Source organism: Pseudorca crassidens, chromosome 6 (genome assembly GCF_039906515.1).
Source record: "Pseudorca crassidens isolate mPseCra1 chromosome 6, mPseCra1.hap1, whole genome shotgun sequence".
NCBI lineage: Eukaryota > Metazoa > Chordata > Mammalia > Artiodactyla > Delphinidae > Pseudorca > Pseudorca crassidens.
In genome coordinates, this window is record NC_090301.1 from 83,555,989 (window position 1) to 83,568,387 (window position 12,399).

Sequence of the window (12,399 nt, forward strand, 5' to 3'; positions counted from 1 at the left end):
TTAATTCACAAATTAAAGATCTTGGCAATCATCACAAATCCTTGAGAATCATCACAGCCTTCTCTGTCAATTGAGAAGCAAAGTTTGTACAGTGAAATAATTTCACATAATGTAATAATTTCCACAGTTTTGCTAAAAAGTTTACAAGTATGCAAATAGATGTTGGGGGAAAAAATTAACCATTTCAACCATGCTTCCAAGCATGCAAACAAATTACACTCTGTTGAACTCATAGCTAAATTTGGTGTTCCTGTATTATTATTCTCTTCTACATTCTGAAACAAGTTTCTAGTTGAAATAATATTGTAGTTGGAGGTAATGGTTGCTTTGACAAAGACTTCTTTTAATTGGTAAATTATTTTTAAGAATTAAAAAACATATTTTTTTCCTGGGTCACTTACAACTAGTTGGAAGTGCTCTAAAAGAAGCAATGTTTATTTTTATTTTGAAATTTTATCATGGCTGTGTGTGCAGACGGGTTTCTAACAAAAAGCAGTCACCCATCTCATTTTTTTCTTATTCCCATCCTCAATCTCCAGGGACAATTTTTTTCTGACATTTCTGTTTTCATTCTTCTGTAGGTTATCTTCCTAACACTGTATCTTTATATCTTCATTTCTTAATTTTCCAACTTCAGACAATGTCTGTTCACTTCCTAAGAAAGTTAGGATTTATCTCACTCTATGTCATTTTCCCTCCATATCCTCCTCCCAGAGTTTGACAGTTTTATCATTACTCTGAGTTCTTCCATCCTTTATGTTGTAACTTTGAATAATATGCAGGTACTTGTACTTATTAAGCCATCGACTCCAGTCAATATTTTAAACCACCCTTTATTCCACCTTTCCTTAGAAGAATGAAGTTCTTCTCATTTACTTTAATTTAGCAAATTGGTTAATATTTAGATTCTCTTCATAACACATAAGCAATGCTTGTATGTTCTGTCCAAAGGTTGATTTTTAAAGTTGGAGGTGAATTTACACTGTGTGCATCAATATGACCACGTAAATAATGTTCACTGCCAGAGAAAATAGGATTAAATTTCTTTTCCTAAAGGTCTAATGCTATGATGCCTGGGCCACTTAAAGGAAAATACTTCTAATACTAAGGTCACCTGGATTCTTATTTTCTATGTGCCGTCAAGTGCTAAAAATCATGGTGCATTATTCTTGGCTAATATTTGCACCCTGGTATTTTGTCATCTTTTTATTTCTTGAAAACTTTAATGACACTCTTTGTATTTATCAAAATCTCAAGATTTCCATCCTCTCACACATACTACCTTTTGTGAAGTCCCTTTTCTGTTTTCCTAGAAGCCTCTTTCCTGAGGGCCTCTACCTACATGCTCCAATTTGGACCAGATTATTTTTAGACCTGATGGACAACCATCAGCTCAGACTTGCACAGAGGGATTGCCTGGGCTCTAACCACCCTTTCCTACATCCAGTATCTTCCTCCTCTTATTTTTCAGGTATTTTTTTCTGGAGCACATACTCCAATAACTATATAGAAAACGATATATGGAAGGTAAATTTTTAGAGACCCTGTTTTCTTGAAAATATCTTTATTTGGCCCTTACATTTGAGTAATAATTTTTCTATACTCTGGTATTGCTAAGAAGAATTCCAATGCCAGTCTCATTTTTCTTCTAGTTCCAACATTTTCTTATCAATTTTTTAAATTGAAGTATAGTTGATTTACAATGTTGTGTTAATTTCTGCTGTACAGCAAAGTGATTCAGTTATACATATATGCATTCTATTTTTATATTCTTTTCCATTATGGTTTATCATAGGATATTGAATATAGTTCTCTGTGCTATACAGTAGGACATTTTTGTTTATCCACTCTATAAATAATAGCTTACATCTGCTAACCCCAACTTCCCACTCCATCCCTGCCCCAACGCCCTCTCCTTGGCAAACACAAGTCTGTTCTCTATGCCCATAAGTCTGTTTCTGTTTTGTAGATAGGTTCGTTTGTGCCATATTTTAGATTGCACACATAAGTGATATCATATGGTATTTGTCTATCTCTTTCTGACTTACTTCACTTAGTATGATTATCTCTAGTTGCATCCATGTCACTGCAAATGGCATTATTTCATTCTTTTTTATGGCTAAGTAGTATTCCATTTTACATATGTACCACATTTTCTTTATCCATTCATCTGTCGATAGACATTTAGGTTGTTTCCATGTCTTGGCTATTGTTAATAGTGCTGCTATGAACATAGGGGTGCATGTATATTTTTGAATTAGGGTTTTGTCTGGATATACACCCAGGAATAGGATTTCTAGATCATATGGTAATGCTATTTTTAGTTTTTTGAAGAACATCCATACTGTTTTCCATAGTGGCTGTACCAACTTACATTCCGTCCAATCATTTAGGAGGGCTCCTTTTCTCCACACTCTCTCTAGCATTTGTTATTTGTAGAGTTGTTAATGATGGCCATTCTGACTGGTGTGAGGTGGTACCTCATTGTAGTTTTGATTTGCATTTCTCTCAAAATTAGCGATGTTGAGCCTCTTTTCACATGCCTCTTGGCCATCTGTATGTCTTCTTTGGAGAAATGTCGATTTAGGTCTTCTGCCCATTTTTCAGTTGGGTTGCTTTTTTTACTGCTGAGTTGTATGAGCTGTTTGTATATTTTGGAAATTAAGCCTTTATCAGTCATATCATTTGCAAATATTTTCTTGCATTCTGTAGGCTGTCTTTTCATTTTGTTTATGGTTTCTTTTGCTGGGCCAAATCTTGTAAGTTTGATTAGGTCTCATTTGTTTATTTTTGTTTTTATTTCTATTGCCTTAGGAGACTGACCTAAGAAAACATTGGTACAACTTATGTTAGAGAATGTTTTGCCTATGGTCTCTCCTAGGAGTTTTATGGTGTCATGTCTTATGTTTAAGTCTTAAAGCCATTTTGAGTTTATTTTTGTGCATGGTATGAGGGTGTGTTCTAATTTCATTGATTTACGTGCAGCTGTCCAACTTTCCCAGCACCACTTGCTGAAGAGACTTTTTTCTATTGTGTATTCCTGCCTCCTTTGTTGGAGATTAATTGACTGTAGGTGAATGAGTTTACTTTTGGGCTCTGTATTCTGTTCCATTGATCTATGTGTCTGTATTTATGCCAATACCATGCTGTTTTGATTACTGTAGTTTATAGTACTGTCTGAAGTCTGGGAGGGTTATGCCTCCTGCTTTATTCTTTTTCTTCAGGATTGCTTTGGCAATTCTGGATCATTGATGGTTCCATATAAGTTTTTGGATTATTTGTTCTAGTTCTGTGAAAAAATGTCATGGGTAATTTGATAGGGATTGCATTAAATCTGTAAATTGATTTGGGTAGTATGGCTACTTTTAACAATATTAATTCTTCCAACCCAAGAGCATGGGATATCTTCCCATTTCTTTGAATCATCTTCAATTTCTTTATCATGTTTTATAGTTCTCAACATATAAGTCTTTCATCTCCTTGGTCAGGTTTATTCCTAAGTATTTTATTTTGGGGGGTGTGATTTTAGAAGGTTTTTTTTTTTTTTTTACATTTCCTTTCTGATATTTCATTGTTCGTATAAAGAAATGCAACTGATTTCTATATGTTAATCTTGTATACTGCTACCTTGCTGAATTTATCAGTTCTATTTTTGTGTGGAGTTTTGAGGGTTTTCTATATACAATATGTCATCTGCATATGACAGATTTACCTCTTCCCTTCCAATTTGGATACATTTTGTTTCTTTTTCTTGTTTGATTGCTGAGGCTAGGACTTCCAGTACTATATTGAATAGAAGAGGTAAGAGTGGGCTTCCTTTTCTTGTTCCAGATTTTAGTGGGAAGGTTTTCAGCTTTTCACTGTTGAGTATTATCTTGGCTGTGGGTTTGTCATAAATGGCTTTAATTTGTTGAGATATATTTCCTCTAAACCCACTTTGGTAAGAGTTTTTATCATGAATTGATATTGAATTTTGTCAAATGCTTTTTATGCATCTATTGAGATGATCATGTGGCTTTTGTTTTTTCTTTCATTAGTGTGTCACATTGATTGATCTGCATATGTTGAACCATCTTTGTGAACTTCAGATGAATCCCGCTTGGTCGTGGAGTATGATCTTTTTTACATGTTGTTGGATTTGGTTTGCTAATATTTTGTTGAGAATTTCTGCATCTATATTCATCAAAGATATTGGCCTGTAATTTTCTTTTTTGGTGATGTCTTTGTCTGGTTTTGGTATCAGGATGATGGTGGCTTAATAGAATGTCTTTGAGAGTGTTCTCTCCTCTTTAATCTTTAGGAAGAGTTGAGAAGGATCAGTATAAGTACTTCTTTGTATATTTGGCAGAATTCACCCTTTGTAGGGAGTTTTTATTTTGCTTCTAGTGATGTCCAAATTATCTATTTCTTCTTGATTCATTTTTGGTAGGCTATATGTTTCTAGAAACGTGTCCATTTCGTCTAGGTTGTCAAATTTGTTGGCATATAATTGTTCATAGCATTCCCTTATTGTTTTTTATTTCTGCAGTATTGGTTGTTATGTCTCCTTTTCATTTCTTATTTTGTATATTTGGGTTCTCTCTCTTTTCTTCTTGGTGAGCCTAGCCAGAGGTTTGCCAATCTTGTTTACCCTTTCAAAGAACCAGTTCTTGGTTTTATTGATTTTTTTTCTATTGTTTTTTAATCTGTTATTAATTTCCTCTCTCATCTTTATTATTTCCTTCCTTCTGCTGACTTTATGTTTTGTTTGTTCTTCCTTTTCTTCTTCTTTTTCTAATTCTTTTAAAGGGTAGGTAAGGTTGTTTGAGATTTTTCTTGTTTCAGTCTCAGTTTTATTTGTTTAAATAAGCTGTTTCATGCTTTTGGAAAACTGCAGTACCTTCAGCCTTGGCATTCTTAAATTTTCACAAGGATAATTGAAAAAATATATTTCTTTGGGTATTGGGCACTTGTTGAATCAGTAAATCTAGATTCCTGACTTAAATTCTCTCTCCCTTTTTCCTTCTGATACTGGATAATTTCTTCCCAGCTTTTTTCTCAATTTTATTTTTTTAGAACTCTGTATTTTTTCTCTCACAGTTTTTGTTAATCTTTCTGCTCTACATATTGGGACAGACCCCCTCCTCCTTGTCCTTTTTCTCCTCTTCTTCCTTCTTTTTTCAAATTTTAAATCTCTAATCACCTAAGCAAATTTATTTTATTCTCAGATTTTTTTTCTTTCCCTTTCCATATTGTCGTGTTTCTGTTATACTAACATAGCATCACCTTTAATTTCTCCATTTATACAAGAGAGGTTTTTGTTGTTTGTTCCTCTTTCATTTATTGAATTACCTGTTATCTTTCTTTCCTCTGCAGTCAGCTTTTATATTTATCTTGGTATTTCTCTTTGATGCTCTTGATTTTTTACAGATCTGATGATCTTATTTGTTCATATTTAAGAACAAAGAACGGTTAGCAGATATGGTTTTCTTTGGCAAATTTGTAAACATACAAATAGTTCTACTCATGCCCCTCCCTTAAACAGACAGTAGGACTTGTGTACATGAGTAAGTCCGGTCAACTGGCAGGCATCTTCATAGATTTACCAAGCAAGGTATTGGGCTACATGTCACATATCAAAACAATCAGAGCTTTATTCAGGGTTTCAATATCCCCATAGTCTTTTTACTGTTTCTCCCCTGAGATATCTCATTTAATATCTTTATTAAAAAGTATCCTGCTGTTTTTTTCCCCACAAAGGTAAATTCTGGACTGTCCGGGCTCTGTGTGGGGGCTTACAGTGCTACTTGGCACAGCCATCTCAAATACTGACCCTTAAATTATTGCTTTTTTCCAGACCTACTTGTCACTTTCTCCCTCTGTATAATCTCCTCAGAGCCCAAAGCCACTTCAATGGTCTGATGGGAAAATCAACTCTCATCTCTCAGAGACAGGAGCCTTTTCACAGCAAATTCTGCCCTACTCTTTGACTTACACATTTCCCTCTACTTTCAGTCTCCCCAAACCTCATTGAAATATCTGTGATGATATTGATATCCATGTGTCCTCTTTGGTTCTCTGCATTTATTCATTTTGTATGTGTTGTGTCTTTTTTTATATAGCCCTCAGGAAGAAAAAAAATATTAGTCCATTTTCAAGTATATCATCTTGAAAGTCAAAAGAGATAGGCAAATGCTCAGGTTTCTAACAGCTCATTATCTTGAAATAATGACATGCACATTTAAAATGAACAGTGAAACATTTCTTTTTCCTAAGAGAATTATGACGAGTTATCTTAATTCTCTTGTGAACAAAATGATAAATTTTAAGAGAAGGCCAACAAACAGAAATTCATCTTTAAGGTTTTCTTTTCATTTTAAAACTGAGACATGCCCATAGCCAGTAAACAGATGTGATGACATGCCCATAACCAATGAATGGACGTGATATTTGAAGTTCAAAGGCTGAGTCATGTTTCAGGGCTAGAGTCTGAGGATCATAAAGATGAACTAAACGAGTGTGTGTCTGTGTGTGTGTTTCCCCTTTGTTTTGGAAACTAAAGATACTTTTCATGTTTCATTGCAAAGGTTTAGCCAGGATTATGGGATTTATGAAAAAGGGTGTTTTATAGGAAGCTTTTTATCTGACACATCAGTATATGGCTTGCTACTCATCAGTTCTCTCATCCTGGGATCTTTTTTCTCCAGAATTTATAATATGATAGCTCTTATTCCTAAAGGGCTATGAAGAGTGAAGCTTGATGAGCTGCTTTTGTGCCACTGAACACTATTTGGATTTCCGTTTTTACATTATCATGAAAAGGGCAATTAACTCTTTATTGCAAACTCATTTGGTACACAGGTATTAATTTAATTATTCCTTTATCAGACGCATGGTTGAAGGCAATTAAAAAATTACTGATTTGACTTGTTTCTGGTAGTTCCATATGTCTGATATTTTATTATAATCATAAATGGATTATGAATGATATAATGGCATTATATTGTATTATAATTAAGTTATAAATTCATTTGTCTTTTAGTAGTGATAAATTATTGCTAAAGGTCATGGTCCATAATAAAAGATACACATTTCTCTTTCAAAAAACTTACACATATGCCAACATATTATGATCATTTTCTAATTTTATCAACTTAAACATATAGTGGAAGTCATTGGTATATGTTGCTCAAGAAGATTTGGAATTGTAATATTATGACGTAATGCCTGTACAAAGTGGCTTCTAGGTAAGGGCTATTAAAATGTCAGATGAAACGAATTTTCTTTATTTATAAAGAAAATTTATAAATAAAAATAAATATTTATAAATAAATAAATAAAATTATTTAAATATTCATTTATTTATTTATAAAGAAAATTTATTTATTTACAAGCATGGAAATCATGCTTGTAAACAATTTGCATTATCTAGGGAGTCAGCAACTGAGGCTTTATTTTGTAGAAGTACAGTGGGAATGAAAGCATGAAACTGTACATTCATTGCGTCTGCTATAATATAAGCTCAAGAGGAAATGTGTGACCCGAAATTGGGTGTATATATTTAGTTATTGTAGGTCTATGGTTATTATTCTGCTCTATGGCAATGATTTAAGGTTTCACCGGTTTTTCCAATTGCATTTCACTTCTTAGAATTTATGTCAAAAGTGAAAGGTCATGATTTGTAGCTATTAATCTTTCACAATCCAACTGTGTTAGCTGGGAGAGCTGCCTCAAGCTGTTGATTTTACAGTACTAAAGTTTAGAATGTTGCAGTTTATGAAACCAATCTCCCTTATTTAAGTTTCAATGACAGATCTTTTTATTTTGTTTATCACCAAATAACAATGCAAACGTCATGATGTGTGGTCACTGGAAGAGGCATTTGCTAAACTGATTTTTGGTTCTAAGTCTTTAAAACGTATTAAAAGCATCTCATTGTTATGTGCAGCTATAGAGAAAAAAATAAGATTTTATTTACATAAGGATGAGAGTAAATCAGTCACTTTGTCTTCTTGATTATCAGTTGTTTGGTTAATCAGAAAAGCTGTGTTATTACAGTATTTTTGTAGACAGTAGTTTAGGAGAAATACTGCAAATAGTGTTATGGGGAAATGTGTTACTGGAAATTGAAATTCCAATTTTAAAATTAGGGATTTTATGTGTTTATCATATTAGAATAATTCTTTCCTGCAGATTAGAATGTAAACTTCTAGCAAAAGTACACTCTTGCTATGTTTTGGTAACATAAATGTTATTATGAAAGCACTATAGGGGTTTGGGCTTTTCTGGATAATTATGAGTAAATGATCATTTTATAATGAAATCATCCTTGGCTTGTGACTCTCAACTGATTTTTCCATCTGGTGTTTGTCATGTAAAGATGTCCAGTCAACAGCATTAAGCAGTTTGAAAAATACCAACTAAGCTTTTATATTTACAGAGGCTTCTTATTTGATATGGTTTTGTCCAATCTCTCTCTCTGTGTCTCTCTCTCTTTCTCTCTACCTGAAGGGCACTGTCTTCTCAGGAGGACAGAGAGAACATTTCCTTTTTATTCCTAATTCAGCTAAAAAGTTGAATGAGTGCAATCGTTTTCTATTTATTCCTTATTTATCTTACATAGAAAACGTAACTACCAATTTAAACAAATTTGTTCCTTGGGTAATGTTGGGCTTTTCAAAAAATATAAGCGATTAAACCATAGGACATTTCTTTCTTAATGTCAATTTCTAAATTATTCTCTGATAATTTTCCAATAAGTATTTCCCTTCCTCCACTGCCACAACTTTACCCTTTTGAATCAAACCTCTTCTTTATCCACATGAATAACTGCCAATATCTAGTTCAGTCATGTACCAGAGAATTCCTTATAAAGCCTTTTCCATGTTTGAATCACCATTTCATACTTAAAATATTCGCTGGTCCCAGTTTCCAGAATCCTACAAAAAACAAGCAAAAAAATATCTCCAAAAAAAAACAGAAAAAAGCTTTATTGAATTAAGTGTTCAAAAATGTGTTCTGTCAGAAGATTTTTCTTATTAGGTGTTTCCAGTTGCCGGGCCTGTTTGCCCTCAGAGGCATCCATCCCGCCCCTTTGGTCTGCTCTGTTCTGTCTTGCAATGGGGCCTGACTCCTGCAGGATGTCTTTCATAGCTGACTTTAGACTGGATTTCACCAGTGGCAGGCACTGTTGAAAGGTTGGAGGGCAGGAGTGGGGAAAGCAGAGTGACTTCATTGCTCTTCCCTGAAACGTATCTTCTGCAGTGGCACTGACCCTTCTGTGGTTCATTTCTTACTGGATGAGTGGGAAATGGTTTCAGCTTCCTCCACGTGAATGCGGCCTTGAGCTCGAGTAATCTGTCGGTCCCCTTGTCCCTCAAGGGTAGGGGTGGCAGACAACTTCTGTTGTTGCTTAAGGCCCCTTTCTTGTCTCGGGTGGTTCCTCCCCTGCACAGACTGGGCCAGAGCCCTTCCACAGGACTTGCCTGACCTCTGGGGCCAGATGCCACCACGCTGGGACTCTGAGTGGGTAGGAGGGTGGGTGCGGTGGGTGAGGCATCCACCAGCATTGTGGTTTATGTTGTATGTGGTGTGTGCAGCCCCCATAGATTCTGTGACATCCAGCTTCCTCTGAGAAGTGTGCTAGTGGTTCCAGTGCCTGGGGCCTGATTCCTCTACCTTCTGAACCACCTCTAACACTCAGGGCATCTCAGCCCATCTTCGCTTTGCCCCTCAATCAGGATCAAGACTTACTCCCCCCACACACCCAAAGTCACAAAGCACACGCTGTGGGCTCCAACTGTGCCCTGTATACCTTCCTGTAGAGCCCTACACTCCACCAACCTAGACCAGGCCCCTACTGGACCCTTGGGCATCCCACATGAAAGAAAGAAATTTTTTAAACGTTTAAAATTTTTTTTAATTTTAATTTCATTGGAGTATAGTTGATTTACAATGTTGTGCTAGTTTCAGGTGTACAGCAAACAGATTCAGTTATACATACACATATATTCATTCTTTCTTAGATTATTTTCTCATATAGGTCATCATAGAACACTGAGTAGAGGTCCCTGTGCTATACAGTAGGTCCTTGTTGGCCATCTATCTTATATCCCAAGCTCCTGATTTATCCCCACCCCCACACCGCTTCCCGTTGGGTAACCATGAGTTTGTTTTTGAGATCTGTAAGTCTGTTTCTGTTTGTAACTAAGTACATTTTTATCATTTTCTAAATTTAGATTGTACAAAGGAGAGATATCATATGGTATTTGTCTTTCTCTCTCTGACTTACTTCAGTTAGTATGATAATCTCTAGGTCCATCCTTGTTGCTGCAAATGGCATTATTTCATTCTTTTTAAGGGATGAGTAATATTTCATTGTATATATGTACCACATCTTCTTTATCCATTCCTCTGTTGATGAATATTTAGGTAGCTTCCATGTCTTTTGTAACAGTGTCTATTGTAAACAGTGTCTATTGTAAACGGTGATGTAATGAACATTGGGGTGCATGTGTCTTTTCAAATTATGGTTTTCTCCAGATATATGCCCAGGAGTGGAACTGCTGGATCATATGGTAGTTCTATTTTTAGATTTTTAAGGAACCTTCATACTGTTCTCCATAGTGGTGGTACCAGTTTACATTCACTCCAACAGTGTAGGACAATTCCCTTTTCTTCACACCCTCTCCAGCATTTATTGTTTGTAGACTTCTTGATGATGGCCCTTCTGACAAGTGTGAGGTGATATCTCATTGCAGTTTTGATTTTCATGTCTCTGATAATTAGTGATGTTGAGCATCTTTCCATGTGCTTTTTAACCATCTGTATGTCTTCTTTGGAGAAATGTCTATTTAGATCTTCTGCCCATTTTTTGATTGGGTTGTTTTTTTTTTTTTTTTGACATGGAGCTACATGAGGTGTTTGTATATTTTGGAGATTAATCCCTTGTCAGCTGCTTTGTTTGCAAATATTTTCTCACATTCTGATGGTTGTCTTTTCATCTTGTTTATGGTTTCCTATGCTGTGCAAAAGCTTTTGAGTTTAATTATGTCCCGTTTGTTTTTGTTTTTATTTTCATGACTCAAGGGGGTGAATCAGAAAAGATATTATAGCAATTTATGCCAAAGAGTGTTCTGCCTATGTTCTCGTCTAAGAGTTTTATAGTATCTGGCCTTACATTTAGGTCTCTGATCCATTTTGAGTTTATTTTTGTGTATGGTGTTAGAGAATATTCTAATTTCATTCTTTTACATGTAGCTGTCCAGTTTTCCAAGCACCATTTATTGAATAGACTGTCTTTTCTCCATTGTATATTCTCACCTCCTTTATCATAGATTAATTGACCATAGGTGTGTGGGTATAATTCTTGGCTTTCTATCCTATTCCATTGATTTATATTTCTGTTTCTGTGCCAGTACCATACTGTTTTGATGACTGTAGCTTTGTAGTATAGTCTATAGTCAGGGAGCCTGATTTCTCCAGCTTCATTTTTGTTTCTCAAGACTGCTTTGGCTATTCAGGCTCTTTTGTGTTTCCATATAAATCAATTTTTTTGTCCTAGTTCTGTGAAAAATGCCATTGGTAATTTGATAGGGATTGCATTGAATCTGTAGATTCCCTTGAGTGGTATAGTCATTTTGACAATATTGATTCTTCCAATCAAGGATATGGTATATCTTTCCAGCTTTTTGTGTCATCTTCAATTTCTTTCATCAGCATCTTACAGTTTTGGTGTACAAGTCTTTCTTTTGCATCCTTAGTTAAGTTTATTCCTAGGTATTTTATTCTTTTTGATGCAATAGTAAATGGGATTGTTTTCTTAATTTCTCTTTCTGATCTTTAACTGTTTGTTTGTTAGTGTATAGGAATGAAAGAGAGTTCTGGTCATAAAATTTGTATCCTGCAACCTTACCAAATTCATTGATAAGCTCTAGCAGTTTTCTGATAACATCATTAGGATCATAAGAGACTACTACAAACAACTATATGCCAAAAAAATGGAAAACCTAGAAGAAATGGACAAATACTTAGAAAGATACAACCTTCCAAGACTGCACCAGAAAGAAATAAAAAATATGAACAGATAATCACTAGTACTGAATTTGAAACAGTGATTTAAAAACTTCCAACAAACAAAAGCCTAGGACCAGATATCTTCAAAGGTGAATTCTATGAAACATATACAGAAAATACTTATCCTTCTGAAATTCTTTGAAAAAATTACAGAGGAAGGAACACTCCCCAACTCATTCTATGAGACCACCATCACCCTGATACCAAAACCAAAGATACCATAAAAAAGAAAATTACAGGCCCATATCACTGATGAACATAGATGCAAAAAACCTAAACGAAATACTAGCAAACTGAATCCAACAATACATTAAAAGGAACATACACCACAATCAAGTGGGATTT